Here is a 16,626-nt window from a genome sequence, read left to right as displayed (position 1 = left end):
AATCCATGAGCTTTCCCTGAAACGAAACCTCACAAGCCAAATTAAGCAAATGGTGCAAGCTCCCTCTACCAAGTTCATTCCCCGAAGTCAGCAGCGCAGAGCAAAATAAGACCATCCATAATCACACCATAAGCCATTAGCCCTACTAGCTCCTCTATAGCACAATCAAGACGCAGTGCAGCAGCGAGTACTCAAAGCAAAGCAATCTTCAAACAAAGGCAATAACAACAGGAAGCCACATCAAAGAACAGGCCTTGAACAAAACCAAAGAATTGATATACCTGCGGAGTTCTCAAAAGGAGAGGGGGACCAGCTACCACCGATAACTAAAACCTCAACTTATCAAAACCATGGTAGCTACCCAATGGAGCCATTTAGCATCTGGTTCGACGAGGGGACTTGACCAGTCACGAGAAAACACGCTCCTAATAATCCTGCTACTGTCCTCAAGCAGAAGGTGCCAACAGAGATGTAATTCTCCTAATATGTCAAGGCTCGACGAAATATAGATGAGACAAACAGCTTCCAATAGTAGCCATGCTCTGAAAACGCGGCGGTTAGACCAAGAGAGATCTTGGAAAAAATGAGTCCGAGCAAGGAGGAGAGGCGACACCGCGGCACTGCCTAGGGAAGCACGCTCGACCACCGGAAACACCAGGAAGAAGGCGAACTGGAACAGATCTACAAACAGAAGCTTGCTCCGCCGCTTGAGATGCGAAACGCTAGGACCGAAAATCAGAGCCTTCACCTTGGTCCAACGCCGTCTACAGGCACTGGAGGCATAGAGCAGGAGATTTCAGCCACCGGAGAACGGCCGTCGCGCACGGTGGACCTTCGACACTCGCCACGAGAAACAAAGCCGAATCAATCCAAAGGAATCTTCAAGTGCGCAGATGAAACCAGACCAAGGTAACCTAGAGCCCTCTCACGGCGCTGGCCGCAACCAAACACCGGAGAGGCAAGACACGGCGCAGTTAGGTTTGTCGCAAAGAAACTTCGGGAGAGAAAAAGTTGGGGCGCGTTAGGGCATGTTTATAGGGAGATCAGTTTAGGGTGTTCTTAGAGTATAAATATTGTAAAAATAATGTAAGATCAGTACTTAAGAATTTTTGTTAAGATGTTAGTTATTGGGAGAACATTTGTAAAATCTTAAAATTTAATAATATAATATTTTTAATTTAAGAATATTTGATAAATATATAGATTAATGTTTAATAAAAAATTTAAGAATGTTTAATACTATTTAATAATATAATGTTTATTAATACTTTTAAACATATTACAATTATAAACATTTACTAATGAAGAGTTTGAGGGATTGAAAACAGCAGAAGAGAAGTTAAAGAGTATTATTTACCGAAATATTATGTAGTTTAGTCACATGAAGGTTTGAAGATCAATATATGAGGTTTCAGATTTTTGATCGATTACGATTATTAGAAAATCTATCCGTTTTATATATTGGACTTGGATTTCTTGTTTGTATTTTAAGTTAATGAAGGATTCTAATATAACTGAAAGTTAAACAACGAAACAACAAACATCAAACAGAACACAACAACAACAACAACAGGACAGCATATATACATTGATCTTACCAATCTTCAAGATCTAGTAACCTCCCTGAATAAACGCATTAAGGCGTTGAAGCTCCTCTCGATGCTCACTCACCACAGCTCGGACCACATCTCCAATGGACACCATTCCGATCATGCCCTTGTCTTGGATTACCGAAATATGCCTGATTCGGTTATCTGTACAACATTGCAAGGTCAGGAAACCGTATTTCAATAGGTTTTAAACCCAAAAGTTTGTATCTTTGATAGAGAAAGTATAAGTATCTACCTCTTTCTTTGTTGGTCCAGTCCAGATATAGTATCTACCTCTCTCAGTAATGATCCCAGCAAGAGCTTGTTGCTCACCAGGTTTCACAACCACCAAAGCCAAGATCCATCAGCACTTTTGCCTTTGGCTTTCATGACATCAGAAATAGTCGTACTCTCAAATCCAGTTTCCTCCATACGAGCAGGTTTAGTTGATTCATAGCGTGAACCAACAAACACAGAAGACTAAATCGCCGGGTTAATCACACGGAGATGTTGCATCATAGAACCTTTCACAACATTTCCACCAGAGACGAAAGATCTAATCACAGCTTGCATCTTCTTCACCTGTGTCACAATCAAAAACGAGATCTATATAATAGGAAGTAGCAATCACAATCATCTAATATCAAAACTCAACGAATCTAATGAAACTAAACCTTAAGAGTTCAGAATTCAGAATTTAATCATATATGCCGAGAAAGAAATTGTTTCTCATCAATTTCATAGGATGAGAAATGAAACATCCAAAATTGGGGTTGTTCGTTACATAAAGCTAAGCCCTTTAATCCTAAATACATGGAAATTTCTCAAAATTTCCCCATAAGAAATCCAAAAACATCCAAAAGGAATCAGCCTAGTGCAAAGAAGACAATAAAGATTCAATTTTTTGTGTTTGGATAATTACCGTTAACACTCATGTCCGAAACATCGGCGTCGAGTGAAGAACAAACATGAAGAAATCTCCGAGACTTCAAAGGAGGAACAGAGAGAAACCCAGTAACCGGAGTTGCAGCGAAAACGATAGAAGAAGCCATGGCCAATCAACTCAGATAAGAGCAAACTGATAAGAGCATAAACTCTGTGGTGGTGAGGAGACGAGGAGACAGAGGAGATCGGTGGACACGGTGTTTCAATGGCCGGACAGAGGAGACGACGGTGATGGGAACACAAATCTCTCGCCGCCTTCTCGTCGTTTGCGAGAGAAGAAGAAAAAATTATGTTGGAAGCAAATGAAAAATAAAAACCAAGCTTTCTTTCAGAGCGTGACACGTCACCATAAGATCAGCGGAAGAACTGATCTTATTCAAGATCAATTGGGCTGATCTTATGGGTACTATTCAATTAATTTTAATTTTAAAAGCCCTAAGATCACATGGGGTGATGCCCCAATAAATATGGCCTTAGATTATACGACTCTTTGTTGGTGTTAAATAAATTTTAACACCTCAAAATAAATTTTATACAATTATTTATGAAAGACATAAATATAGGGACTAAACTGAAAATAAAAAGTAGTTTTGAGGTTCTGAACGGTGAAACCTCAAAATTTGAAGATTTGAAGACTTGTTGGATTGTCAAAAACCTCAAAATTTGAGGTTTTAAGGGCTTGTTGGAGATGCCCTTAGGCGAACAGAAACCATACCTCAAATTTACAACAGAAAACAAACAATCCAAGAAGAAATTTTAATAGCCAAATTCTGAGTTCCAACTTTCAAGCTCTTCCCATTTGTTTTTTTACTCAAGCTTGGCCTGATGATCACTCCCATCGATCCAAGTGACCACATGTTTATAGTGAACGATCATGATTCATGGATCACTTCGGTCAAATACAACTTATTATTATTGTCTACAACTCAGGTAAGACTAGGCTCTCTGCCTAATTTAACTAAATAAGACAGCTGGAAAGGGAAAAAAGTGCGAACTTCTTCCATAAATATCACACAAGGTTGCCTGTATATTGCAACTCTAAACAGTGTTTTAACTAACTTCTCAGTCTCACCCACCTGAACCAGTACAGCAAAATTAGTTAGTCTGTTTGAATTGTAAAGAACAATTTCCAGAAGCCTTAAGAGTACAGTGACACAACCACACACCCATTTTGACGTCAAAGAAGAAGACTTGAGATCTTGGAGAGCCTGCATAACACAGAATGTCTCGCTGCCACCTGAAAACCCAAAAGGAAGGTATAAGATTAACTAAGACAACAGGGTAGTCACTTAAATTAGACAAAAAAATACAAACAAAAAAGGGAATATTGAAAAGTACTCAAGCCTTACAGTTGCAAGGGTTTTGACTCTTGTATTGTATGAGAGAAGGCTCTCAAGAAGAGGCTTGGTGTGAATTAAGCATTGCAGCACTGAAGCAATGAAACCAAGTATTGCCTGAAGGTGTTGAGCCTTTTGCATGAGAGGAAAAGATATAAGAACAAACTCTTTTGAAATCAGAGAAGCGAAGTGAAGAAACCAAACTTGCAAAAAAAATTTACCTCTCGCTGTTCTCCGGAGACCAATGAACAAATCTCTTTATTTCTCTGGTAACATAACCATGTCCAGTAACTCCATCAAGTCCAGCTGCAATGATTCAGAATAAGTGTGTTTCCACATATTGCATCAAAAAGGGAAACGAAGAAGACAAGCATAACAATAACACTCACCAACGTCATCCCATTTCACAGATGGGCTTCTATCCATTATTGTTGTGTTTATGTATCATCTCCACTAACTTATCATCGTGGAAATTTCCCAGGCTTGCAGCAGCATCTTTAGTGTTCTTTGTCTTTTGTCATGGACTTCTTCTATGCCTTGACGCTGTAGAGGAAACTGAAGCTGAAGATGGAGATGCTACGGTTCTCTACATAAACAAGGATAAAAAAAGAGGATTTTAGTATACAGTTAATGCCTTAAACAAATTTAGTGAAGCAGTCAATCCTAATACAGAAGCATATCACTTAAAAATCTACCAACATCACGGTCACCTTCCACATTTAGAATCAAATTAAAAGAAGAGAAAAAGCAAGACAGATACCTTATTCCTGGAGAGACCACGATTGAGCTTCCCTGCAGAAAAATGATAAAAACAGAACACACAAGTATTTGATGTGAGTTGATTAAGTTTGGATGAAATGTCTGAGAGAGGCTCCTCTCACCGCCGTGTACATTGTAGACTTGTAGTCAAACATCTGCAGAGAGATGCACCAAGTCAGCAGAAACGACATGATCAAAGATTCTGATTCAAATTAAATAAATGAAAGTGATTCGAGGGAATATACTCATTCAAGCCATTGGCAGGAGTCATGAGTTAATTCAAATGAAGGATCTTGAAGCAGGTGGTCAGAACAATACTCGTTTCCCTGCAAATAGTAATACAATCAACATATGAAGAAACACATATTACATATTACATTTTGGTATCAAAATGGTTGTTAAGAATGTCACTTATGACTTACCTTTCCACACGTTTCTGATGATTGGTTTTCTGGCCAAAGTGCAATATAGCTCCCATTATTTTCAAGCATACCAGGTAGTAGAGCTCTGCATCTGAAGCCTATCTGAATTGCTGAGCAAAACTGTTGTCCCTGGTTACATAGATCAGATAACCAATCTATTAGCATCAAACACGAGACAAGCCCCTCAAAGTGTATACCCTGAAATAATGAAAAAAAAAATAGTTGTATCATGTCAACACACTTAGAACTAGTACTTGATATATTCAAAATGTAGGATCTAACTAAGTAATTATAACTATAAAGAAAGATCAGTTATCAGTACCTCATATGGATCAAGCAATGAGGTTTCTCATAGCAATCCAGTCATACCTCTCATCCCACCACCAATAACCTTGCTTGCATCTTGAAGAAAAAAGACACAAAAATCTGAAGTAAATCTGCAATTACAAAACACAGATAAACATAAACTGGTAAGACAAGTGTTTGAAACTGTAACCTGAGCTATAATGTCAAACAAAGCAGCAGACACAATCTCCTTGTATGGTTCTAGCTTCATACGCAAAGTAGAGTCAAATAAATCAATCATTGAAGGCGTGTCTGAATTTGGAACAGTGGTTGGGCTGAGCCATGACGTTGACAACGACGACGGGCTCAGAATAAATTGCAATATATGGAGAAAGGATCAGCAAATAGAGCAGCACTTCACACACACACACAAAAAAACACCAAACCAAAATACATAAGCAAATATAGATAAGTTTAGAGCAAGGAACATGTGAAAACACTTGAAGAAAATAGCATAGATTGGCAATACGTGATGATTGGATCATGGTTTGCTTCCAAAAGACCTGCAAAACGAAGACAGAAACATAAGGAACAAAACAAACAAGAAAAGAAGTAAAAAGACGTGGTGTTAAGAGGAAGAACAAAATCCTAGAAGACGTTAGCAGAGAAGAAGAAGCGTGTCCATCAAAGCTATCACTCTCATCGATAAAAGAAGCATCCAAAACCTGAAACAACATAACAACAAGTTAATAGCATGAGTTTAGAAACCAAACCCTAGAAAATAAATAAATGAAAACAGAGACTGAGTTTTAGAAGAAGAAGAAGAAGAAGTGTTAGGAGTAAGAACGAAACCCCTAAAGACGTTAGAACAGAGGAGATGAAGCGTTTCCATCAAAGCCATCATTGATCGATAACAAAAACCTGAAACAACATAAAAAAAAAAAAGGTAAACAGCATGAACAATATATAAAGCAACCAAGCAATTAAGAAACCAAACCCTAGAAAGAAAAAAAACAAAAATCAAGTTAAAATCCAATGATCGGTTCAGAAACAAAAAAAACCAGAGACCGAGTATACCACCACCACCTTAAACGCTCTCGGAGACACGAAAAATAGAAATAAAAATAGATCATGCGATGTGATAATTGATGTTAAAAGAGAGTGAAATATTTTTATAGATGAGGTATGAAAACTATTGTTGTCGGTTTAGCTATTTCCTTTTTTTAAATTCATATTTAGCTAAGTTATTCCTTATTTGATCATGATTTAACAAACAGATCAAGGCTCGAAAAATATATAAACCCATGATTTAAAGAACCTACACTTTCATTATTTTGCCCCATGCGGCCCAAAATCAAATTGAGGGTGTCGATTTCACAATCCAAAAAGAATATGAGCTCTTATGCAATAGGATTTGTAATTTAAGGGGCTAAATGTTATTAACCTGTTTTCTTCGGTTTAGTTTTTGGTATTTTTATTGGAGTCAAATAAATATATCTATTATTGGTCAATCCTGTTGTAGTTTTCGACAATTTCAAAAAGTCAAATAACTGTAAAATCTAGACGGAGTTTTAAATAAGTCTGTTTACTTATCGATACTCATCCAAAAATATTTGTTTTTTACCTTTTTAAATACCCAAAATTTGAGAACTTTTCCAATGAATATATCTATTTTCTCTCTAAATAAATTGCAAAATCTTAAATTTAAAATAACTCGACTTTGTCTATGTAACCGTTTTATGTGAAGAACCTGAAATGTAGCAAGACAACACTATTTATATTTTTAAATTTTAATAGCATAATATTTTTGTACAAATATATAATTCTCCTTAATTTGTAAGTTTTGTACAAAAGTTGTTATTGAGATTTAGTTAAAGTTAAAGGCTTCATTAAGAGTATTATGGTATTAAAAGTTTTCAAAGGTCAAGTCAAAAAAAAAAAAAAAGTGTTTTCAAACGTTTAACAAAAATGACAGACGCATCACAAAAAAAATAGCTAAACAATTCTTTAAAAAATTAGGAATCTTTATGCATGACAAATATACGATGGATGTTCAAATTTTTCCTCATTAATTGAATTCGACTCTCTTGTTCTTCTCACATAATATCTGGCTGGTTGGAAAAATGTTTTTATGGAAATACACATAAGAATGTCGATAATGCAATAACAGTAGTAGATGCTGGTAAGAGTATTTTAAACTTTAGATATCGTATTTAATTTTAGAAAATTTATTATTAAATTGATATAAACAAGATAGAATTTGGGGTTTTTATTACTAATGTATGAATAATTTTGCACAATAGCAAGGGAAAAACAAAACAAACTATCTACGTACTACTAAATTGAATTTCATATGAAATCTTCTTAGCTGAAAAACTTTTTTTTTAAAGAAGATACGATCATAATTGTAAGCGTATGTATATACAGTCGATTTTTATTTTATTTTGACAAGCAATCTTGTCGTTAATTTGATGTTGTTCTTGTTTTTATTTTCATTGAAATATGAATACGTTACGTCATTAAATCTGTTAACTAATATACGATATTTTCTTAAATTGTCAGTTTTTTTAATAATCTTGTATTTTGATTATATAAAACACACACCACCAACTCACTATATTTTTATATTCTTGTACTCACACATATAAGAAAATTAATAAACGCTTTCTTCAATTAAATGTGCATTATTGATATAAAAAAAGTATATATGTGTGCATGTATTATTTAAGATTTGACAATTAATATTGTATTTTTATCATTGAGGGGGTTTTGAGAAATTGTTTTGATGGATAGGAGATATGAGATTTTAGCTATGTTGCATGGAAACTCTTTTTGAGGTGCGTTTCCCGTTTCCGAAACGTTTCGGAAACGGAAACTCGTAGAAACTCGGAAACAAGCCACAGAAACACGTTTCCTAAAAATTTCAGTTTGGAAACACGATGGAAACTCCGTTTCTGTTTTGGAAACACGATGGAAACTCTTATTTTATAATTTAGAGGCAGTTTTGTTTGGTGAAACCAATGAAAATGAGAATGGCGATGCTTGTCAAAATAATTGATTTTGAACGTCTTAGTGTTTTTTACAGTTTTATTTTTAATTAAACTAATTAATATTTATGTTTTGAATTGGTGTTGTTTCAGAATTTTTTTTATTATGATTTTTATGTTTGGGGATTTATTATATCTATATTATATATATCTATATTATATACGTTTCCTATACGTTTCTATAGCCTAATTTTCAAAAAAACCTGTTTTTCGTTTCCGAAACGTTTCGTTTCCGCGTTTCCGTTTCCGTTTCCATGCAACATAGAATTTTAGTCCTTAAGAAAATCATACACTATTCAAAAGGGAAATATCGTGGGAAAATTACTCAGAATCAGAGTATCAAACTACACACGACCGAACTAAATTCCAATTCGAATGATCGACCGACTAAACCGGGGAGATATGTACGACCTACAATTTAATTAGTCCCATTAGGCTCAACTGACTTAATCGACCATCATTTGTCTTTGCTCCCTGTAATAGAGAGCAGATGGAAACTAAATCAGATGAATGCTCAGATTATATTATCTCTAACAAACATTTTTTTTTAAATCTTTTTCTCAGAAAACCAAAGGTTCGTTACAAGGCCTTGTTTACCACCGACAAAGTCATAGAGAGATGAGCTATTTAATGGTATGAGAGGCTAGTTTATTTTTACGATGTAATAGTGACAAAAAGGTTCTGTTTTCTCAATCTTTGCTTTGTTTTAGTTTCGTTATGGACTAGAATACCACGTGATCGAAAGTGATAAACATCTCGAGCTGCGTTAAGCATTCAACCAACACTGCGTCTTCAATCCTCTTGGCTCTGCCTTTTCTTCTCCAAGCCCGTATATTTCTGAAGCATTGCAGCGCTGAGAATGGTTGTTTTTAATGAGTTTGCCTTATCATGGAAATTCAAAGAATCGGAAAGTTGTGCTCTTTTATTTTTAGCATTCAAGTATTTTTGATATCAGGGAATAAAAGCAGCGTTTGTTTGTAGAATAGAGCCCCTGTTTTAAATATGGCAGGTTTAAGCAAGTTCGTACTTCTGCACACTCAAAGATCAGATTGTCTAATATTATAACGAATCACTGCGAGTAGCAGAGCATTCCAAATTTCCAATGCTTCCTGTGATCATTAAAGCTTCATCGGATATTATATTTGGCAAATACACGTACCTGTTTGGGGTCACAAACAAGCTGTATCGCAGCACTGTCAACATACATATGTGACAAGTAAACAACATCATGATATTCAGAGGCTAGTGCTGTTACTCGTTTCCTTCATAAAACTAAGGCCTGCAGAGAAAAAAAAAACGGTACTGACATCAGTGTTATCTGTATTCCACAGGACACAAGAGGGAGGAAAAAGAGTAAAAGAATACGTTATATTACCAACCATACTTCCAAGACAATAGCATTGTCAACAGAATACAGCTTGTCAGGCCCGTTTCCGAGCAGTCTCCAAGGCAACACGAGCTAATCTATCAATCTGAGTAAAACATAAGAAATGCTCAACAATATCAGTGTATATAGTACTTAACAATCACTCCACGGAAATGTGCATCGGAGATTTTCAATAAAGTACACCTCGTGGGTGGCATACACCTCAATATTAAACCCAACTTCTTCTCCATTCATTGATCTTTATGCCCATTCCCCTTGGCTTTCCAAAATAAATACATGTTACCATGCATGAGACATCATATATAAAGATACTGTCCCATTACAGAACGAGAAAGATAAGAATTACGAACAGATAAACTAATTAAAATGACATCCTGTAAGCTCTTTCATAACCATTAGATCAACACCTTCTTCTACCTCTCTCTTTATTAACTGTATATAAAAACAATAATTTGGACTTCAAACAAGAAACAGAGTTTCGGCTTCTGAGATTAGGCTAAGGATGGTTACCTTGTGGCAGAAACTTAGCAGGTCTCAGTTTTGCAAAGACTTTGAGACCTTCATGAAGCTAAAGTAACCCCTTCTCAGGCCTCAGATGCATTACACTGTTATCCCATTAGTACCTTAAACTATACCAAACAAGAATCTATGAGAAACTGTATTTCCCAAAAACAATTTAGAGCCAACAACATAAGTTGAGACAAGAGAGAAGACATAGCCTCCAATGGCTCCAAGAATTCTTTTGCAGCTGAGATGGTCTCGTCCGGAAAGGGAATCTCCTGAAAGCTAAACTCCACTCCTGATACAGAGCACAGACGCAATGTCTTAGACATATCAGTGGCTAAGGAACACCCCCTTTGATTACAACCAAATAAACCCCACCCACGATTCTAAATCCCTTTCTTGAAAACAAAACAAAATCTCCGAAATTTCTAAGACTCACATCCTTCAACTCGATAAGTACCAAAACTAATCCCAGTTCCAAGCAAAACACAGTATGTTCTACCAAATGAAATTCAACAGAAACAACATTAGAAAAAAGGGAACAAGAGAGAGAACCTTCCAAAGTTCCAGCTTGCTGAAGCACACTTTTGGCAGTTGAGACAACTTCCAGCCGCGAGATCAGAAAGAATATCACCAGGGGTTACCCTAGTCAGGACGGTATCGAACTGGAACATCAAAGTTAAAAGTGACTTTTATAAGAAATATTGCAGTCAATACATGACGAGCGATACCAAATGTAACACAAGCAATGTGATCAACCTAAGTAGAATCAGAAACAAGAATACAATTGACCAACTCCTACATTAACTAGACGTCAAAACTTTCCAGCAGATTAAAATAATTTACTGGCTCAGTTAGAATAGGAGCCAGTAAATTTTTTTAAAGCATGACCAAATATTAAGGGGGAAAACATTACCAGCTGAAAAAGAGAATCATAAGGTAGATGCTTCAGGGCAAACTCTCTATGGCATACATATCTTGGATCCGTTTTACAACACCATGGCCATATCCTGGAAAAAAAGACCTTGACAAATGTTTATTTAAAGTTTCCTGGAAACGTTCACAGGCAAAACCCAAAAATCAACCATAATGCAAAGCTTTTAGTCATTAACTATACAATGGTTCAAGTTATGGCCTGCCGTGATTAGCATGCAATACAAATTACAAACGGTCTATCTCTTCATTTCGCTGGTAAAATAGCTTGTGTAGCTCCATCAAGTCCAGCTGCAATGAATCAAAATAAGTGTGTTTCCACATATTGCATCAAAAGGGAAACGAAGAAGACAAGTATAACAGTAACACTCACCAACGTCATCCCATTTCATAGATGGGCTTCTATCCATTATTGTTGTGTTTATAATCTCTACTAACTTATCATCGTGGAAATTTCCCAGGCTTGCAGCAGCATCTTTAGTGTTCTTTGTCTTTTGTCATGGACTTCTTCTATGCCTTACGCTGTAGAGGAAACTGAAGCTGAAGATGGAGATGCTACGGTTCTCTACATAAACAAGCATCAAAAAGAGGATTTTAGTATACAATTAATGCCTTAAACCAATTTAGTGAAGCAATCAATCCTAATACAGAAGCATAATCACTTCAAAATCTACCAACATCACAGTCACCTTCCACATTTAGGATCAAATTAAAAGAAGAGAAAGAAGCAAGACAGATACCTTATTCCTGGACTCCAACACCTAAAATATGAACACCATTGATGCCAGAAACAAGCAAAACATACATTAATAGATCACGTCAAAATCCAATCAATTAAAAAAAAAAAAGGAACAGAGATAGCTGACACATACCAAAATGAAAGAGGAGGAAACACCTGAACAAACGAAGAAGGGAATTACCCATTCAATGCACCACCTGAGAGCACATAAAATGAAAAGTTTCTTTATCGGTCAAGTCTTGGCATGCTTCAACAGCTTGTAGCTATCAACCATGGAGAGACCACGATTGAGCATCCCTGCAGAAAAATGAAAAAACAGAACACACAAGTGTTTGATGTGAGTTGATTAAGTTTGGATGAAATGTCTGAGAGAGGCTCCTCTCACCGCCGTGTACATTGTAGTCAAGCATCTGCAAAGAGATGCACCAAATCAGCAGAAACGAAATGATCAAAGATTCTGATTCAAATTAAAAAATGAAAGTGATTCGAAATGATCAAAGCCATTGGCAGGAGTCGTGAGTTAATTCAAATGAAGGATCTTGAAGCAGGTGGTCAGAACAATACTCGTTTCCCTGCAGTTAGTAATACAATCAACATATGAAGAAACACATATTACAAGCGAGGAATGCGAGACCACATTTGGGTTAAGAATGGTTAGTTAAGAATGTCACTTATGACTTACCTTTTCACACGTTTCTGATGATTGGTTTTCTGGCCAAAGTGCAATATTGCTCCAACAAAAAACATTATTTTCAAGCATACCAGGTCGGTAGAGCTCTGCATTTGAAGCCTATCTGAATTGCTGAGCAAGATTGTTGTCCCTGGTTACGTAGATCAGATAACCAATCTATTATCATCAAACACGAGACAAGCCCCCTCTCAAAGTGTATACCCTGAAATAATGAAAAGAAATAGTTGTATCAAGTCAACACACTTAGGACGGGAAGAATGAGGACTTGATATATTCAAAATGTAGGATCTATAACCAAGTAATTATTACTATAAAGAAAGTTCAGTTATCAGTACCTCATATGGATCAAGCAATGAGGTTTCTCATAGCAATCCAGTCATACCTCTCATCCCACCACCAATAGCCTTGCTTGCATCCTGAAGAAAAAGAACACAAAAATCTCAAGTAAATCCACAATTACATAAACTGGTAAGACAAGTGTTTGAAACTGTAACCTGAGCATCCAAACAAGGCAGCAGACACAATCTCCTTGTATGGTTGTAGCTTCAAACGCAAACCATTCACTTTCACAATTTTCTTTCTTCTCTTCAAACCCTCACACACATTAATTTCGATGCTCTGCATCAAAGAAACAGAGATATGTAATGTCACTTATATAGAAAAAAAATAACAAATCAATTAAGAGGAAGAAGACTACCTGAATATGTAGCTCAGAGAAGACAAGGATCCATCAGAACCATCACCCACTGAGAAAAGTATCCTCCACAATCTAAAACAACAGATCCAAGAGGCAAAAATTACATGAACATAATGACAAGATCAAACACTAGAAATATGTGCAACATGAAAGATTCAGAGGAAAAAGGGGAAGAGACATGGTGTTGTGCATCAGGTTACTTAAAGGGAAAGCATCAAAATTACTAAAGCGAAAGAGGAACGCAAACCTGAATAATTAAACCACATGTCCATCAGAGGAGCTCAAACTTAAGCATACCACACAAAAAAAAAGTCATCGAATGATCATGTGAATGTTAATACATCTAAGAGAATCTAAAAAAAACACAATAAGACACAGAAGAAATCATACGCAAACCATTCACTTTTACAATGTTTTTTCTTCTCTTCAAACCCTCCAATACATTAATCTCGGTGTCTCGATGGTCTGCATCAAAGAAACAGAGATATGTAATTTGACTTGAACATAATAAGATCAAACAAGGATAATCAAACGCTAGAAAGGGGAAAGAGAAAGAGGAACGCAATACCTGAATGATTAAACCACATCAGAGGAGCTCAGACTTTAGCATACATTTTAAAAAAAAAACAAAAAAGACATTGAATGATCATATGAATGTGGAAACTGAACAAATCATACCTCACAATAGCAAATCTCGGAAAGTCATTAGACGATGTAGCAGTTAGAAGAAACGTACCAAGACGAGGAGATAAGATTCAACAAGAGCAATCCCACAGTGCAAGGACCACCACCACGATCTGCATCAAAGAGAGATATATATTTCGTTAGCTTTACATACAACAACAAAAAAAAATAGCATACGTAGGAATTAAGAACTGTGGGAATTAAAAATGCAAAGATAAAACCTACCAAACAAAAGAGAAGACGCACGCTTGACAACGACACAATCAAAAAGAGCAAATCACCGATCAATCGTAATATAATATCCTCCAGAAACCTAAAATCAACAAAAAAAACAAAGTGAAAATTAATATGAGAGAGCAAAGTAGAGTCAAATAAATCAATCATTGAAGGCGTGTCTGATTTGAGACAGTGCTTGGGCGACGACGGGCTCAGATAAATCACAATGGAGAAAGCCACCTGCATATAGCACAAACACGAATCAAGTAAGTGAGCATTTATTGAACTACAAGGCAACGCCAAAAGAAAACCCAATTCGCCAAAATAACATGAAAACCTGAAAAACTCATCAAAAAGAAAATTAACAGTGGTAACTGTGGTTGTAATATGGAAGAGATGAGTTTTAGAGCAAGGAACCTGTGAGAACGCTTGAAGACAATATAGCATGGATTAGTAATACGTGATGATTTGATCATGGTTTGCTTCTAAAAGACCAGGAAAAACGAAGACAGAAACATTAAGGAACAAAACAAAACAAGAAAAGAAGTAAAAAGACGTGGTGTAAAGAGGAAGAACAAAACCCTAGAAGACGTTAGCAGAGAAGAAGAAGCGTGTCCATCAAAGCCATTACTCTCATAGTCTCATCTATAAGAGAGAAGCATCCAAAACCTGAAAGAACATAACAACAAGTTAATAGCATGTGTTAGAAACCAAATGAAAAAAAAAAAGAGGATGTTATACTACTGTTGCATGTTGGGTCACCTCTCTCAGTCAATGAGGTTTCCCGGAGTACATCCAGTCACCTCTCTCAGTCCACCAAGTACCTTCACAAATACAACATTGAAGAAAAGGATTTAACCACTTAAAGCAAAGAAAAGGATTTAGAGAAATCACTTACACAGATGAAGAAAGAAAATTTACTTAACTGTTGCATGTTGGGTCATAAGGCATATGCATCATCATCATCTCCAAACCCGCGAAGAAAATAAACCAAATATATGTAATAATTATCTATCATCAAAAGAAGCAACAACAAAATCAAAGTTTCAGTCTTGATCCCACACATCTAAATATATTGTTACAATAAAGAAACAAATACAATTTAAGGCAAAATCTAACTCACTTTGTGACAAGGAAGACGTAATTGATTGTTCCGGGGAGGGGGACTGTCAAAGACTAGAAGAATCAGATTGCCCGATTGCGTCTTCTTGAAACCATCCACGTACGAGACTTGAAAACACCTGTTAAAACCCATCAAATCAGAAGAAAAAAAATAGAAACTTTAAATCAGGACACAAAGAAAACAAAACTAAAATCAAATCGACGAAGAAGAAGAAGACGAAGGAGGGAACAATAAATTGTACTTTAAGACGATTTCTCTCATAAGAATTAGAATATGCATCTTCAAACCTGCGAAGAAAATAAAACCTTATATAGATATCGTCAATCTAAATAAGCAACAACAACGAGACCAAAGTTTCAGTCTTTATCCCACTACTGTTACCTGTTGGGTCATCATCATCTTCAAACCTGCGAAGAAAATAAACCCTTATATAGATATTGTCAATCTAAAGAAGCAACAATGAGACCAAAGTTTCAGTCTTTATCCCACACACACACATCTGACATCTAATTAAATTGTTATAAAAAAATAAAAAAAAAAAAAAAGAGGAAACTTTATAAGCAAATCCGACTCACTCTGTGACAAGGAAGACGTAATTGATTGATTAGGGTTAGACGAAGACCATCACTGTCTTCTTGAAATTGAAACCATCCACGGACGAGACTCGAAAACACTTGTTGAAACCATCAAATCAGAAAAAGATACAAACTTTAAATCAGGACACAAATAAAAAAAAAAAAAAAAAAAAAAAAAAAAAAAAAAACTAAAATCAAATCGAAGAAGAAGAAGAAGAAAAAAAAAACTCTGCTTTGTCGCCCTTACAAACACGGCTCGCTCTATCTCTCTCTTCTCTCTGGTCTCGTCGTCCTTAAAACTCAGAGTGGATTCTCCCTGGTCTCGTCGCCGCAGAACTCTCTTTCTCTATTTCTCTCTCTTTCTCTCTCTTTCTCTCTCTCTCTTTTCTCGGAAGAAGAACGTCTCTGAGTGTGGTGGAAGCAGAAACGTTTCAGATTAGATATATAGAGGAGGATCCAAAGCCATTGGATGATGCAATTAGGATTTTACATCCAACGGTCAAAAATTATTAGTCGTTTTTTTTTATTTTCTGTCAACCTTATTTAGCCGTTAATTAGGAGAGGGAAATTAATGATAGATTTGGGAATATATCTATCATTAATGCACAGTCCACACCGCTTTTTTATTTTTTCAAGTTTTTTCCTTTTTATTTTATTTTTCAGTTAAAAATGTTAAAAACAAAAACAAAAGAA

The 16,626-nt window shown here is 36.0% G+C and overlaps 3 long non-coding RNA genes across 50 annotated transcripts; all 3 read right to left on the bottom strand.

The window, feature by feature from the left end:
- Positions 1-1,435: 1,435 nt before the first annotated feature.
- LOC109133141 (uncharacterized) lies at positions 1,436-3,009 on the bottom strand. Its single transcript, XR_002038278.2, has 3 exons — positions 2,512-3,009; positions 1,846-2,171; positions 1,436-1,754 (listed from the first exon to the last, which is right to left on the bottom strand). It is a non-coding gene; the product is annotated as an uncharacterized LOC109133141 (long non-coding RNA).
- A 269-nt stretch (positions 3,010-3,278) lies between these two features.
- LOC104788203 (uncharacterized) lies at positions 3,279-6,531 on the bottom strand. 2 transcript variants are annotated; one of them, XR_015557982.1, is made up of 14 exons: positions 6,406-6,531; positions 6,190-6,258; positions 5,867-6,062; positions 5,549-5,752; positions 5,375-5,454; positions 5,053-5,250; positions 4,876-4,956; positions 4,753-4,785; positions 4,632-4,663; positions 4,261-4,457; positions 4,093-4,177; positions 3,884-4,003; positions 3,701-3,771; positions 3,279-3,610 (listed from the first exon to the last, which is right to left on the bottom strand). It is a non-coding gene; the product is annotated as an uncharacterized LOC104788203 (long non-coding RNA). The 2 variants fall into 2 exon arrangements; XR_015557983.1 differs by having other exon boundaries at positions 6,424-6,520.
- A 2,479-nt stretch (positions 6,532-9,010) lies between these two features.
- Positions 9,011-16,351, bottom strand: LOC104788205 (uncharacterized). 47 transcript variants are annotated; one of them, XR_015557938.1, is made up of 32 exons: positions 16,181-16,351; positions 15,934-16,031; positions 15,740-15,765; positions 15,600-15,645; positions 15,359-15,476; positions 15,162-15,246; positions 14,998-15,059; positions 14,817-14,904; positions 14,653-14,720; positions 14,427-14,475; positions 14,245-14,332; positions 14,072-14,132; positions 13,904-13,936; positions 13,726-13,800; positions 13,583-13,621; positions 13,336-13,407; positions 13,133-13,256; positions 12,974-13,054; positions 12,630-12,840; positions 12,333-12,519; positions 12,081-12,244; positions 11,949-11,969; positions 11,582-11,773; positions 11,393-11,499; positions 11,192-11,285; positions 10,831-10,940; positions 10,486-10,570; positions 10,282-10,400; positions 9,955-10,030; positions 9,760-9,856; positions 9,544-9,663; positions 9,011-9,237 (listed from the first exon to the last, which is right to left on the bottom strand). It is a non-coding gene; the product is annotated as an uncharacterized LOC104788205 (long non-coding RNA). The 47 variants fall into 47 exon arrangements; XR_015557947.1 differs by having other exon boundaries at positions 13,732-13,800; XR_015557953.1 differs by having other exon boundaries at positions 13,739-13,800.
- Between the last annotated feature and the right edge of the window lie 275 nt (positions 16,352-16,626).

Source organism: Camelina sativa, chromosome 5, assembly GCF_030686135.1.
Source record: "Camelina sativa cultivar CO46 ecotype springtype chromosome 5, ASM3068613v1".
Lineage (NCBI taxonomy): Eukaryota > Viridiplantae > Streptophyta > Magnoliopsida > Brassicales > Brassicaceae > Camelina > Camelina sativa.
Note: the sequence above shows the minus strand (reverse complement) of the source record. Positions and strands in the feature narration are given on the sequence as shown.